The 15,203-nt window shown below is 41.7% G+C and overlaps 1 pseudogene; it reads left to right on the top strand.

The window, feature by feature from the left end:
* The first annotated feature begins 237 nt into the window (after positions 1 to 237).
* Positions 238 to 14,873, top strand: LOC122099564 (annotated as a pseudogene).
* Positions 14,874 to 15,203: the final 330 nt, after the last annotated feature.

The raw sequence follows: 15,203 nt of genomic DNA, 5'->3' as shown, positions 1-15,203 counted from the left end.
AAGAACATGGATAAAGATGCACAGACTGCACTGGGAATGTGGCTTGTTGTAGCGTATGTGTCTTGTATGAATGAAGCCCTTGGTTCTATTCCTTGGAACCACATGAACAGAAAAGGCCAGAGGTGGCAATGTGGCTCAAGTTGTTGAGTGCTAGCCTTGAGCAAAAGAAGCACAGGGAGAGTGCCCAGGCCATGAGTTCAAGCCCCAGGACTGGCAAGAAAAATATGTACAGCCTGCATGTTGTCTGAAAACGATAAGTAAAAGGTAAAATAATAGATACACGCAAAGTGTCTAATAAATCTGTGACCACACATTTTCAATCCTGTATGTCCAGGTCTTTGCTCAATACTTAACATAACCTCAACAAATATTCTGAATGAATAAATTCATCAATGACCACTTTATAAGAAATTTAATGAAGTAGAAATTAAACCTGAAAATGGGAATGGTCAAAACTTAAAATTGAATTAGAAACCTGTAGTTAATGTTAAAGTGAAGTCTTTGTATCTCTGAGTCAAAGGTTAATGGGGGACCAGAGTATGTGAGAAGAATAGATGATAATTTGGTAGTAAGAGATTTTACTTTTCTGAAGAAATAGGGACAAACATTGTTGATCCCCAACTTAACTAACCATTGATTTTTAACATGGGCGTAGGAAAAAGGAGGTAAAAATGAGCATATACAGCCTACAGGAAAGAAAGAGTTATGCTTATGGAGATATCCGTAAACCCCAGGATGATGATTACCTGTGTAAGTAACCCTCTGTGCTTGGTCAAACAGAAGGCAAATGTGCTTTTATAATAATTCATCAGGTCATTCGGCCCCCAATTACTAGTTTACTCTAGTAACTTCACATGAAGAACTAAGTGACAATGATATGCATTCTGTGCTCTTTCTCATTATTGTTAAATCTGAGAATGTACATATTTCTTTATTTTTTGGGGGTCTGGTCATGGGGCCTGAACTCTGGGCCTGGGCACTGTCCCTCAGCTCTTCAGCTCAAGGCTAGCGCTCTACCACTTGAGCCACAGCACCACTTCCAGCTTTTTTTCTTTTTTCTTATGTGGTGCTGAGGAATCGAACGCAGGGCCTCTGGCATGCAAGGCATGCGCTCTACCACTGAGCCACCTTCCAAGCCCCTGAATGTACATATTTCTTTACTAATTTTTGCTGCTCTTGCCTGAGATTGTGAGCAGTGTCAGAACTTCTTCATCAACAGCTACACTGTTCATGGGCCACCTATATTAGTAAGAGACAATGTGGTGGACAAGGGGCATTATGACCATTCAGTCCTCAGTCTGCCCACTGGGCTGAGAATTCGTCAGTACAGTATTCCTGAGGCTGGGCTTAGAGTATGGAATGAGGAATCTGATCTGCCATTGGGTTTGCAGTTTAGCCCCTATGAGGGCTAGATCATAGAAGATGAAGATGCAGACAATAGGTACTCCTGGATGGTAAGAAATGCCCTCCTTTTCCCCACTTTTTCTAACTCCATGTGTCCCCCTGTGCCTCCAATGAAACATTGCTAGGACATGGACAAAATAGTTGTATGTGTTTGTGGAATCTGCATAAACATGGACATTCTGATTTAGGATCAAAGTATAGTGCATATAAACAGAGTGTGTTAGAGGCAAAGTGCATCCATGCTTAAGGAGCCTCATTTAGGACTATGATAAATCCCCTCAGATGTGTAGACGGCATCCTAGGTGTTCACAACTGCTGAATCCATGCAGGCTCAAAGAGCATCACTGGACTCAAGTAATGTGATTTTGCTGAATATTACTCAAAAGCCTTTAGCTTGTCTTTCTGAAACTCAGATCACAAAAAGGAGAAACCGCTATGTGTAGATGCAAAAGATAAATCCCCGGCCATCTGGAGTGAGTCCAGCAGTCATTTTCATGGTTCCTAAGAAGATATTCTCCTCACAAGACTTGCACTGTGATCATCACACCTTTCTCAATGGATTCCCATATCTCCATTTTTCTTTTGCTGTACTTGGTGCTTTCAAAATTATGAATATTTGAGGGAAAAGAAATAAAAATATGAATAGTATAGCTGGGTTCCATAGCTCAACCTTTAATTTGGACTTTTGAGATAGAGATGATGAGATCTCAATCTGATGCCAGTCCTAGCATAAAAGATTATAAGACCCCAATTACTTCCAATGGCTGAGCACGTTGGTGCACATTTGATATCCCAGCCACAGTGGAAGTACAATGGCTGGATAAAGTGAAGTATCTCCAGCAACCCAGGCAAGCACAAGCAGGATGGCAACCCAGGCCAGCACAAGCAGGATGGCAACCCAGGACAGCAGGGGAAATAATACCTCAAAAATAAACTGCGCATTGGTGGCTCAAACCTGGAAGTAGCTACTCAGAAAGCTCAGATATGAGTATCATGGTTCAAATGCAGCCCATGGAAGAAAGGCTGTGAAACTCTTATCTCCAATAATCCACCAGAAAATCAAAAGCGGCGCTGTGGCTCAAGTGGTAGAGCGCTTGCCTTGAGTTGAAGAGCTGAAGGACATTCAGGCACAGAGTTTAAGCCCCTGGACAGACAAAAAATACCTCAAAAATAAACAACACAAAAAGGGCTAGTGGTTCAAGTGGTAGAGTATTGTATTGCAAGAGTTAAGTTTAGTTACTGAGTTCAATCATTAGCTCTGCTATGTATGTATGTATGTATGCATGTATGTATGCATATATATGTGTACTGTATCAAAATACAGATTTCCATGAGAGACAAAATTAAGACATCAGAAGAAAAAGCAAAGGGCCTAACTTCATTCATAGATCCTGTATCTATAAAGCACATACTGTATACGAGTCAAAGAATTACCCTCAGTAGTTGAATAAATCATATTCCCTGAGTAATTGCGAAACACATGTGGAGACAGAAATGACAATTTCATTGTAGGAGTATTTAACTATAATTTTTCTTCCTAGTTTTTGCAAATTACATAGTGCCCTAACAACCTACAGGAAAGAACTTTAGTCTATTAGGGTACACTCAAACACGTAGAAGTAGAGTTGGAGCAGTGGTGAGGTTCAGAAAGCAGTGGGTCTGTGATATGTCCTGCAGCCCTGTGCCATGGGGAACCATTGTCTTATCATGAAACGACATCATGAATAAACAAATTTCCCTCTATTGTCTTTATAAGACAAAGGGTTCTCTGAATTTCTATGGGAACATAGTGGCGACAGGTGCATGAGTGAGTCCAATCTAAGGAAAATTACTTGGGCCAAATGTCAAATGATGTGTGCTAATCTAGAAACAGAGTACATGTCCCCAACCAAATCTATGACATAAACTTTAACTCAATTTAGAGAATCTGGAAATCAATCTATTTTTGACAAATAAGGATTAAGAGAAGTCTGGAACTGGGCTTTGAAAACAGTGCACTTAGAGTTCTAGAGTGGATGAGTACTAGGAGTAGATCCAAAGGGAGCAGAAACTTACCCTCTTATGTTTCCTTCCTGTGCCTGCTTCAACTTTAGGTATATGAACTGTGGCAGGTAAGCTGAGAATCAGAATCCGAGGGCCTTTCTGTACGACAGGTAGATCTTCTACCAAACCTGTCATATCATCAAGGCAGGATGTGAGGTGCTTGTCTCGTATGGGGGTGAGTATTGACAGCAACTGGGCAGTAAGTGGAAGAAAGAGCTCACAGCAGAAACAGATGGACCTCACTAAGGTTCCTTAAAAAGGAAGAAAAGAAAAAAAAATTCTCTTTAGGAATTTTCGAATATCAACTCTTAGGTAGAACAAAAGGCAATTTAACGTGAGAAAAATTTCAAGTTAAGTACTTCTGAATTGAAAGATGCAGTTTGTGATACTTTATTAGGAAAATTTCCTTATTTTTAACTATTTGTCCTGATTTTACATTTTAAGAACTTCATATGTTTGAATGCAATACAAAATACTGTGCTAAAAGGCTTAGAGGCCAAACAAAGAACCTACCAGCTCTCTTTCAAGGAACCAGTTACTTCTGGCCATTGCAGTTTTTTCTTAATTCCCTCCATATTCGCAAATATTATGCATATGTCTTTGTTCATTCATTACATAGTCTACATATTCTGTGAATATATTACTGGGAAGAAAATCAGTTAGAATGAGAGTTCCCATAGAGACTTATGTCTTTGACAAAAATGAATCCATCTTTTCTCAGGGCGTTTTGCTCTAGCCATGGTCCTCAATTCTTGGTTCCATGGCTGCAACTAGGCCTTACTTTTCTTCCTCACTAGAAACAACTAAAAAGTTTTTAGTAAGGATGTTCTTTCAGTAGAAAGGCCTGAGATGGAGAGAGGAAACAGCCCTGTGAATACCTCTGAGATGGCCTGTCATCAGCGTGGAGAAGTTGACTCCTGTAGTTGGACGTGTCAGTGAGAGGACAAATAAGTTGGCAATGATTTCAGAAACTCTAAGGAAAATATCTGCTACTGGAAAAAGAGTGTCAGTTCATGTTCTAAGAAAATGTAACAGTAAAAATAACTAAGAAATCAGACAGCCCTGATCTGTCCAGGAATCTCAGACTGCCCTGACCGATTATCTCCCAACTCTATCAGGAAGCAATGTAGGTCGGGAAATAATCCAGGAATAGCGCCCTCAGCATTCCTGAGATTGGCCCCACCTACCCCAACTTATAATATGCTTGCTATGTATGATTTAACCTATCCTGTAACTGCTAAGTTAGAAAGTCCCTGCCCTTACTGGAAATGATCATTCCCCAACCAATAAACTTAAGACTATATTTACTCCGAACCACCGACCTATCACAAAATCAGTGTTGTAATGATCCTTCCACCTGCTTCATACACAATAAAAAAACCATGATGAACAAGAGATTGGGGCTCACAATTTCTGACCTGCTGTGTCAGGGAAGATTTGTGAGTCCAGCTCGAGCCATAATAAACGACCCTCCTGCATTTACATTGGCAACGGCTCTCTGCTGGCCTTTGGAGGGATCTGTGTCCTGGTACATCAGCAGGAAGCAGGAGGACAGCGAGAGTCCAGAAGACAGGAGAGGCACAGGAATGAATGCACCTTTCCGTGGAGATGCCTGGGCCATGCTTATGAAGTTCCCAACATGCACGTGTTGGCCACCACGCAAGTCCCTGGAAGTCCCACTGGTCTGGGGCACACTGCCTGTTCTAGATCTACAGTCCGAACTTCCCCGGTGGCCCTGGACCTGGCTGGGCTGGAGCTGCACCCACCAGCCATGCTTCCTCCACCCTGTTGCGCATAGCCTCCCAGCCACTGCCTGGTCTTCAGCATCTATGCCAGTCTGGCTCTCTGGGGCAGGCTGAGGCTGAGGTGACCATTCCGGGTGCCCGTTCAAGTCAAGTGAGGCCAAAGCTGTGGTGGAGCCAGTCCTCACACACTTCCAGGTATGTCCAGAAAGGATTGAACGCCACTGGCCCAGTGCTGCCGTCCTCTCCATCCCCAGAGTTTACCTCCATGTCCCCACCTTTGTTGTTGAAATTGTTCAGCCACTGTGATCTTAATTTTCATTGTCCTCCTTTGCAGTACTTGAGACTCCTTCCTCTTCTCACCAGGCCACCAGGCCCCATGGGATCCGCCCCAACAACCCCTCCTCACAGACACTCTCCACAATCAGGCAGCCTTTGGGCACGCTGCTTTCTGAGCCTCTGGCTTCCTGCCTCTTTCCTCGCTTCACCAGCTTCTGCCAAGGCCTCCTCTCCCCTCCACACTGCACCAAACCCCAACCCCAGTGTGGCCTCCCATGTGGCCTACACTCATCTCCCTACCATGCCCAATCCAACCCCAGTGTGGCCACTGCACTGGAGAAGACAACTAAGGTCCAGCAGCAGCAAAGATGCCACAGTGTACAGCTGGCTGAGAACGGGAGGCAGCATAGGTCTCTCTGATCATCTTCTCTTCACTTACTCAAGTATTAATTGAATTTAGTATTTAATTTTTGGTACACAAAATCTCATAAGTATCTTCTTATTAAGCCTTTGCAGAATAGCTGGTAGAAATGCAGTCCCAAAATTCCGATTGTGTGTTGTTTAATTTTTTTTGAGATTCAGAGATGTTTTAAGTAGTTATAATCATCATGAATTCTCATTTTCATAGCAGAGCGCTATTCGGAAAATAATTATTTATGCATCTATTATCAATTATTTACATGACTTGAAACTTAAAGTTTCAAATATTACAGGAAGATCTTTGATTCATGTTGAGCTTATGTGAGTAGGTTGAGCTGTTGCATACATTCATTGTGTGTGTGTGTGTGTGTGTGTGTGTGTGTGTGTGTGTGTGTGTGTGTGTGTGTGTGTAGGGGGTGTATATGTATTATTGAAATCAGGGATAAGGATGAGCACTGGTCTGAACTTGTTTCCTTTTTCTGAGATATATGGTATTTCTGTGTTTGTGGTAGGCTCTGACTGCTTGCCTTTGCCGGATGTGCACTTTGCAGTTTTTTTTTTCAAATAAGCTTCTTATTTCTTATTGAGCAGATAGGGCTCTGATATTGCTTTGCCTTTAATCTGCCAGCTAGGATCTTATTTTCCTCTTTAAAAATTAACATACAATATAAATTTTATCCCCTGTCTGATTTTCCCTTTAATTTACATTTTGAAATAAGTAGTATAAGAAGTTTGAGCTCTGTATTCATGAAGTTTGAATTTTCTGTTTAATGTAATAACTGCACACATTTGTTAGCACAAAGATCTTAAATTTCTTTTGTAGTTTTAGTTTAAAATACCCTCCTCCATGTTTTTAGCATGGGAAGACAAACAATTCCTAGTAAAAATGCTAACAATTTATCCTTTAACTATCAGATAATTCATAATTAATGTCTAGTGGCAAATGAATACATTTGCTGAATAAATTTCCTTGATAGACCCGTGCACAAAAATACCCCTCATAGGTGCTGAGAAGGTAGATCAGTGGTAGACAGATTACCTTGCATGCATGAGGCCCTGGGTTTGATTCCTCCTCACCAGGTAAGCAGAAAAAGCCAGAAGTGGTACTGTGGCTTAAGTGGTAGAGTACTAGTCTTGAGCTGAAGAGCTGAGGGCAGCGACCAGGCCCAGAGTTCACCACCAGCGACAAAAATAAATAAATAAACAAATAAATATATAAATGAATAAAAAAATAAAACAAACTCATACACAAGTAAATTAATTTCAAAGGTTGATTACTATTTTAGTTAGGGGCAGGGTGCCAAGATATAGCAGACCTCTGTCCCAAAGCTTCAAGAAGGATTTCAACAGTTGACAAATATTGAAAACAAAAAGTAAAAAATATAGCTCTGCTAATAACATATAGAATCTCCATTCAAACAGAAAGAAGTACTATGAATGAAATACTTTTTATAACATTTGTTAAGAGATTTTGGCTCTATATTAATTATCATATCAATTGACCTTTGAAAACTCTATAGGTGGGCCTGTATCTCAAGGGCCTCTAACTAAAACTGGAGGAAAGAATCATCAACCTGGACTTTTAAAAATTTTTATTGTTAATGTAGTGGACATGCGGGTCACCATTTTGTAATTTAGATAATGAGTTCATTTCATGTTCCATAATCTCATCACTTCTTTGCTCTCTCTGTTTTTCCCTCCTTTCCCTGCCCACAAGTGGTATAGTTGATTGTCAACATAATATCTACAGTGTATCACTGCTGCATTTGTTTCCTCGTTCTCCTTGAATTTCTGTGGCTCCCTCACTGCCCAGAAATGGATAAACAAAAAAAGAAAAATCCATCGTTTCCAATTCCTTTAATTCATTTCAATATAAATATCAGTAGTTTTATGAGATTGTCAGGCTCTGTCTGCACATCCCGAACACTTATACTTCCTATTCCCAGTCATAACTCCCACCAGATTCTAAGATCCACAAAATAATTCTGTTCACTTTCCACACAAGAAGAAGCTGAGATTCAGAAAGATTAAGTAACTTACTGGAAATACTGGGCTGAGCATAGTGGCTCACTCCTATAGCCTTACCTACTCCAGAGAGTGAGATCTGAAGATCATAATTTGAAACCAACCAAGGTTGACATATACCTTACATGTTTATCTCATTAACCAGCAGAAGTCAAGAAATTGTGTGATTCAAGTGGTACAGCTAGAATGCCACCAGACTTGAATGGGAAACCTAAAGATAGTGCCAATAGGATGATTTTTAAGAACCAATGCTGCCCCATACAAAAATCTGAGACACCACACACACACCTTTAAGAAGATGTTAGTACTGAAACCCAAATAGTTTTTTTAATTTTTATGTTTAGTTATTACCTTTATTGAGATATGACTTGATAGTCTTTGCTGATGAGCCACAATTTAGAACTTTGTTGTAATTATATCCATGTCTGTGCCAGAGAAACATTCTCCTAGTTGTCTTCCCCCCGTTTCTAGCAACAATAAGTTGTCTCGTCTTGGCCCAGTTTCAAGTTCATTGTTCTAGTAGATCACAACCATCCTAATAACAAGGGTTATAGGTGGTAACTACCGTACTGGACAATACCTGCCTTGGGAAAATTGTTCAAATTTTTCCATTCAGTGGAGGTTGTTAGGATACACCCATGATTACTTTGTGCTCAGTATTGGGAACTTTTTAGGTCCAGGAATTCAGGGCAAGCACTGTGTGCTATTTCATACTTGTTAACTTTAATTTCAGCTTCCTATTATCTACTTTAAGCATTGTGTGAAGAGAAAAATTGCCCCTAGGAGACAGAAACACAGTACTAACTGTTGTTCTCAAAACACAAGAGGAGGGAAAGAAGTTCTGAAAGAGGCATATAGCTTAGACAATGAGTTCTTAGAAACTAGGGCTGCCTGTTAATCTTAACTTCAACATAGAAAGTCAGAGCCTGCAATGGCTTGTAAGCTCCATTTATATTCTTGAGCATGCGGCTCCCTTCCCCTCAGCCCTTCTGATCCTTTACATCAGGGTTTCTTAGTGTGTCTTAATGTGTTCCTGTTAGTTCAGTGCACAGGTTAAAAAATTAAGCATGCCCAACCATGGGTTTCCATTGCCCTAGTAGATGTTTTGCATTTTAGGACATTCCTTCCAGGGAACTCTCTTCTTGGGCCCTCATGTGCATATGATCACAGAAGGGAATGTCTCACAAACCATGGAACGCAGTTGTTCAATGATGTTAACTCACACAGAGGCTCAGCCAGGTTGGTTTAGGAGCCTTTGTGAGAGGCCTTGGACTAGGCACTGTGGCAACATTGACAGTAATTCCTCAGAGCAATACCACTGATTAGAGGGCTATGGAGAGGTAAAAGGAGAGTGAATTTAACCAAGTTCTTATCCCAGAGAGAGAGAAATAGATTAGACAGAATGATAGGAGAATAATTTAAAAGAAAAGAAGAAAAATGGAAATAAAAATTTAAATTTAAACAGTGAAACACTTAAAAATTATGTAAGTTTAAAGAAATGGTATTGAGAGAAGGATAGAATCAGAGGAGGTGAGGGATAGGAGACATGAAAAACTAAAAAACAAAAGTGCTTAAAATTAGTTATTAAAAAATTAAGGCTGGGAAAGTGGCTCAGTGGTAGAGTGCTTGCCTTGCATGCATGAGGCTCTGGGTTCGATTCCTCAGCACCACATAAGCAGAAAAAGCTGGAAGTAGCGCTGTGGCTCAAAGTGGTAGAGCACTAGTCTTGAGGTGAAGAGCTGAGGGACAGTGCCCAGGCCCAGAGTTCAGGCCCCATGCCCAGCAAAAAACAAACAGACAAACAGGAAATTATATAGGTATAAAGATATAATATTGCTACTAAAGAATTATGCCTAAGAGCTTATGAATTGAGTAATAAATTTCTGGATTAAGTGTATATACCATGGGGTATAAGGTCTAATAATTGATGATGGGTATATATATGGGGATGAGCAGAATATCAATTAAGTCACTCAAAAAAGAAAGAAAGAGTAAAAAACAGAAAATAAAAAAGTACCAAAAGATCAGAAGATATAAAAAAAAGCACACACACACATACACCTAAAATAAAAATTATGAGAGGAAAAGAAAGATTAATAGAAAACAATTTTTAAAAAGGTACAAAAAGAGTTATTTTTTGGAGAGGGGATGGGAAGATCCTTTATCTCCACTGTGTCCATAACCAGTCTCTTGGTGCAGTCTCAGGTCTGCTTGTGGTGTTTGGTTTTCCTGTGGCTTGATTGGATTCTTAAGTCAGTTTGTTTGAGCAGGCAGAAAAATGCTGTGATTTACCCAGGATTTTGTGATCCTCTTTCCAGGCTAGTTCAATGGGAGGGAGATCTGCTTTGAGTATCACAAAACAGGGAGATGGCTGTTTCCTCTAGTTTCGAGATGCTGTGATGAGGATAGGTTCTGGGTAGGGTTGAGGTTTTTCAGCAAACTAGCTTTTCCCTGAGGGGCTAGCTCCAGAGACACTCCAAGAGCCCAGCCTGGATCCATTCTCAGGGTTTGTGTTTACTGAATTTTAGTTGATTTTCTAGGCTGCTGTAGGGAGGGGCAGCCTCTGGTTCTGTTTACACAGTGAAGAAAGTCTCTCCTAAGGTGGGAGGCGGATCTTCCTCTGTCTGGGCTGGGTGATTTTCCCCTGGGTGGAGCTGAGCCTGGCAGGTTAGGTCAGGTTCTTGTGACCTGCTAAATGACTCTTTTCTTTTCTTCCAAGGCCTGAGTTGTAGCTAGTTGCTCAGAGGGGCCTTTGTCAGTATGGAAGATGGAGATCTCTGGTGGTTGGGGAGAGATGGCTTTCCCTCCTCTGCTCCCTGAGAAGGAGTGAGGATGTCAGGTTTCTACTCATTCCAGAGTGTTGTTTCCTGAGTTGTCTCTGGTGTGTGATCTGCAGGATGAAGATATCTGCTCTTTGTCAGTTCTTGCTGGTGATGAGTAGAATCTGCTCACCCTCTGTGTCTGGTGCTGTTTCTCTCTGTTATAGGTATGGCCACTACGGCCACTGTCACTGCCGCCACATCCGTTGCAGCCTTGGCTACCGGCAAGAGCTCAGTTTTGCCTCCTTGTGTGGATTTTCCCTCTCTGGCCAAACTCTCTGTACCTGATGGCACACTTGGGGTGATTCTGTAGCCTAGAACTGTTCACTAAACAGTGTTTTGGAACACTAAAACTGCTTTCTATGCTGGAGCTTGTTTAGCCTCCAGCTTCTCCTTTGCCATCTGCCTCTGAACATCGCTAATGAGATTCTTATCTCCAATTAGCAATCAGAAAACTAGAAGTGGACTCTGGTGGAGTGCTTCACTTCAGTTGAAGAGCTCAGGGACAGCACCGAGAGTTCAAGTCCCATGACATAAAAAATAGAAAGAAAGAAAACAAGTGAGTGCCCAGAGCCAGTGGCTCATACCTGTAAGTCTAGTTAGTCAGAAGGCTGAGATCTAAGGATCAAGGTTCAACACCAGCTTGGTCAGGAAAATCTATGAGATTCTTATTTTCATTTAACCACTGAAACCCATAAGTGACCATGTAACTCAAAGTGGTAGAGCACTAGCTTTGAGCACAAAAGTTCAGAGGCAAGATCCAGGACCTGAGTTCAAGCCCCACAACTGACAGATAAAAAAGAAAAAGGAATGAGAAGCTACCTTAATGAAATAACTAGACAAGTACAATATACAGAATAATTCCTCCCTTCCTTCTTTTCTTCCTTCCATATGTTCACATCCTTCCCTCGGTTTTATCCTAGAACTTAAACTCAGGGCCTCATGTACTTTAGGTAGGTGCTCTACCAGTTCAGCCATACACCTGCTTTTTTTGCATTAGTCATTTTTGTTTTTGTTGGTCATGTGTCTTAAACTCTGTGCCTGGGTGCTGTCCCTGAGCTCTTCAGCTCAAGGCTAATGCTTTACTGCTTGAGCCACAGCACCACTTCTGGTTTTCTAATTGTTTATTGGAGATGAGTCTCACGGACTTTCCTGCCTGGGATGGCTTTGAGCTGTGATCTACAGATCTCAGCCTCCTGAGTAGCTAAGACTACAGGCATGAGTCACCTGCACCCAGCTCTGCTTGAGACATTTTTGTGGTATGGTTTTATGTTTATGACCAGGCCATCATGGACCACAATCCTTCTTTTTACCCTTTCTGAGTAGATGAAATAAAAAGCACAATGCATTGGTTTCAGATATTGATTGAGATCCAATATTGTGAATGTTTTGCCTGGGCTAGCATCAAATCATAGTCCTCTCTGCATTAGTCAACACACAGCAGATAGCATTACAAATGTGAGCTCCCATGCTTGGCTCAAATTTCTGACGACTAAAACATATGAATAAAATTTTAATAATTTCAAATGATGAATTTGGGGACAATGGGTGCTCTTACTTGCCTAGTTTCAAATTTCACCAAAAGTCCCAAATATTAACTTTTGATTTCCTGGAGTAAATCAAATAAGAAGATAAACTTTTATTTTATTTTATTTTTTCTTTTTTTGGGTCCGGTCGTGGGGCCTGAACTCTGGGCCTGGGTGCTGTCCTTCAGCTCTTCAGCTCAAGTCTAGTGCTCTCTACCACTTGAGACACAGCACCACTTCTGGATTTTTTCTTTTTGCTTATGTGGTGCTGAGGAATTGAACCCAGGGCCTCAGGCATGCAAGGCAAGCACTCTACCACTGAGCTACCTTCCCAGCCCAAACTTTTAAAAGCAATTAACTAAAGAAAAAAGTTAAACAGAAAACATCCTTACCATTACAACTTTGGATTTAACACCTTGTCAAACATTGCTTATATCATAGTTGTTTTTTTCTGGGCAGTATATTCCATACACGAATCACGCCACCACCAAAGTCGAGGGCTAAACAGCCTATTGGCTGTAGGTACACATACAAGGGAAGGCATGGCCCAGCAGCATTGTAGGTGGTAATGTCCCAACATAGGACTTGAAGGGTTAGGGCAGCTTAAATAGAGCTTTTTCCTTAGGAATAATACTCTATTAAGCCATACCTCTTTTTCTGGGTTTATCACTGATTAATTGGAGACAAGTCTCATGGACTTTCCTGCTTGTGCTGGCCTGAAATCATGCTTCTCAGATCTCAGCCTCCTAAGCTGTGAGGATTATAGGCATGAGCCACCAATGTCTAAATCAAGTATTCCTTTAACAAAAATCAAAATGGCTACAGTATGGTTTTACAGAGAGCTTGAATCCTTATCAGTTTTGCTCCTGACCTGCTATTCTAATAGGACCCCACAAAATTCACATTCAATTCTCCACTGAAGTAGAGGGTTTCCATTGCATGCTCTGCAGCATCATAAATCACTTGCTGGTGAGGAAAAATACCTCTTTTCCATAGGAAATGCTCAATAAATTCTGATTATTGAATAATCATAAACCTAGGAGATGGAAAATACCACTATCCAATCACATATTTTTTTTGTTCATTGTGGTACTTGAACTCAGGGTCTGGGTACAGTCCCTGATCCATTTTCTAGCACTCTACCACTTGAGCCACAACCCCACTTCTGTGTTGATTTTTTGTTGTTATTGTTCATGGGGCCTGATATCTGGGTCTGGGCGCTGTCTCTCAGCTCTTCAGCTTATAGCTAGCACTCTACCAATTGAGCCTTAGCACCACTTCCAGCTTTTTCTGCTTATGTGGTGCTGAGGAATTGAACTCAGGGCCTCATGCTTGCAAAGCAAGCACTCTACCACTGAGCCAACTTCTTAGCCCCCCACTTCCGGTTTTTGAGTGATTCACTGGACCTAAGTATCTCATAGGGACTTTTCTGCCCGGGCTGGGTTTAAAACATAATCTTTCCATCTCAACTTCCTGAGTAAGATTATAGGCATGAGCCATCTGTCCATGGCTCCATCCACATTTTTGTACAAGTGAATAAAGCTCAGTGATAAAGTGTCTTCCTCTTTAACCAAAAGCAGGTAAATAACCAAAATTGAATTTGAAATTCAGTTGAATCTGAGTCTATATTCTTAACAACTGGGTTGTAAGTTATTTGATCTTTGCACAGGTTTGTTAGTAGATACAGCACAAATGTCATGAATTTTCTATTCCAAATGGCCCATGACACAAAGTTGGGTGTGGTATGGTAAGCCTGTAATTCCATCACTTGGGAGGCTTAAGCAGAAGCCTGGTAAGTTCAAGACCATTTTGGCTATGTAGTAAGATGCCATCTCAGAAGGGCAGAAAGTAAATGGCTCCTGAATATATAAGCCTTGGCAGTTACTTTCCCATCTTCTGTGTCTACAATGAGAAGCTTAAGACTCTACAAGGCCAAACAGAAAGCATGACCCAAAAGACTAACCCAAAACACCTGGATACCAGTTGTGTCGACTCATTCTTGGGCCAATAAAGTGTCACCCAAAGGCACTATTGAATAGTTGGGTCTATGTCCCCTCTTCTTCTCTCCAGAAGAGCCATTTCAAAATCATCATTCCTAGAAATGAGAAGACAGCAGTGATAGTAGGATTTCCATTCCAGCATATTTACAGGTCAGTGAGCACTTAGACATTGGCAACTATAATATTAAGTGACTAGCAAGTGGCGCACAGTACCTGAAGAAACTCATAGTTCATAGTATATGTTCTGTGAATTAGAACTAATTAAGTTTGCTACCATAGCTACAGCAGGTGCAGTACCAGTTTGGGGATGGCAGCAGCATCCTTAGCTCCAGCCCCTTGACCTCTGGAGTGCATCATGAAACCCAGCCACCCTTCACAAAGGCTGAGAGAGAAGGGGGCCACCATAGAATGCTAGGCTCTTATGGTATGTCATGAGACCATCACCTCACTTCTGTTTCCTGGCTGGATAAGTTGGGGCTGCATGCCTGTGTCACTTCACTCCTGATTCTGGTCTGGGTGGGTAGGTGCCGTGTGCCTGTACCACCTCACTCTCGCTTCTGGTCTGGCTGCTTGGGGGCCCGTGCCCGTGTCACCTCACTCCTACTTCCAGTCTAGGTGAGTGGGGGGTAGTGTGCTTGTGTCACCACACTCCTGCTTCTGGTGTGCATGAGTAGGGGAGTAGGGATCATGGTGCCTGTGTCACCTCACTGCTGATTCTGGTCTGGGTGGATAGGAGCCATGTGCTTGCACCACCTCACTGCTGCTTCCTGGCTGGATGAGTCTGGTCTTATGCCCTTTTCACCTCACTCCCGCTTCATTTCTGGGTGAGTGGGGGCCATGTACCTATGTTTCCTCACTCCTGCTTCAGGTCTGAGTGAGTGGGGGTTGTGTGCCTGTGTTACCATGCTCCTGCTTTTGGTCTAGGTGAATAGGGGAGTAGGGGCC

Source organism: Dipodomys spectabilis, unplaced genomic scaffold, assembly GCF_019054845.1.
Source record: "Dipodomys spectabilis isolate Male_0828 unplaced genomic scaffold, ASM1905484v1 ptg000520l, whole genome shotgun sequence".
Lineage (NCBI taxonomy): Eukaryota > Metazoa > Chordata > Mammalia > Rodentia > Heteromyidae > Dipodomys > Dipodomys spectabilis.
The sequence above is the reverse complement of the archived record's forward strand: the minus strand, read 5'-3'. Positions and strand labels throughout refer to the sequence as shown.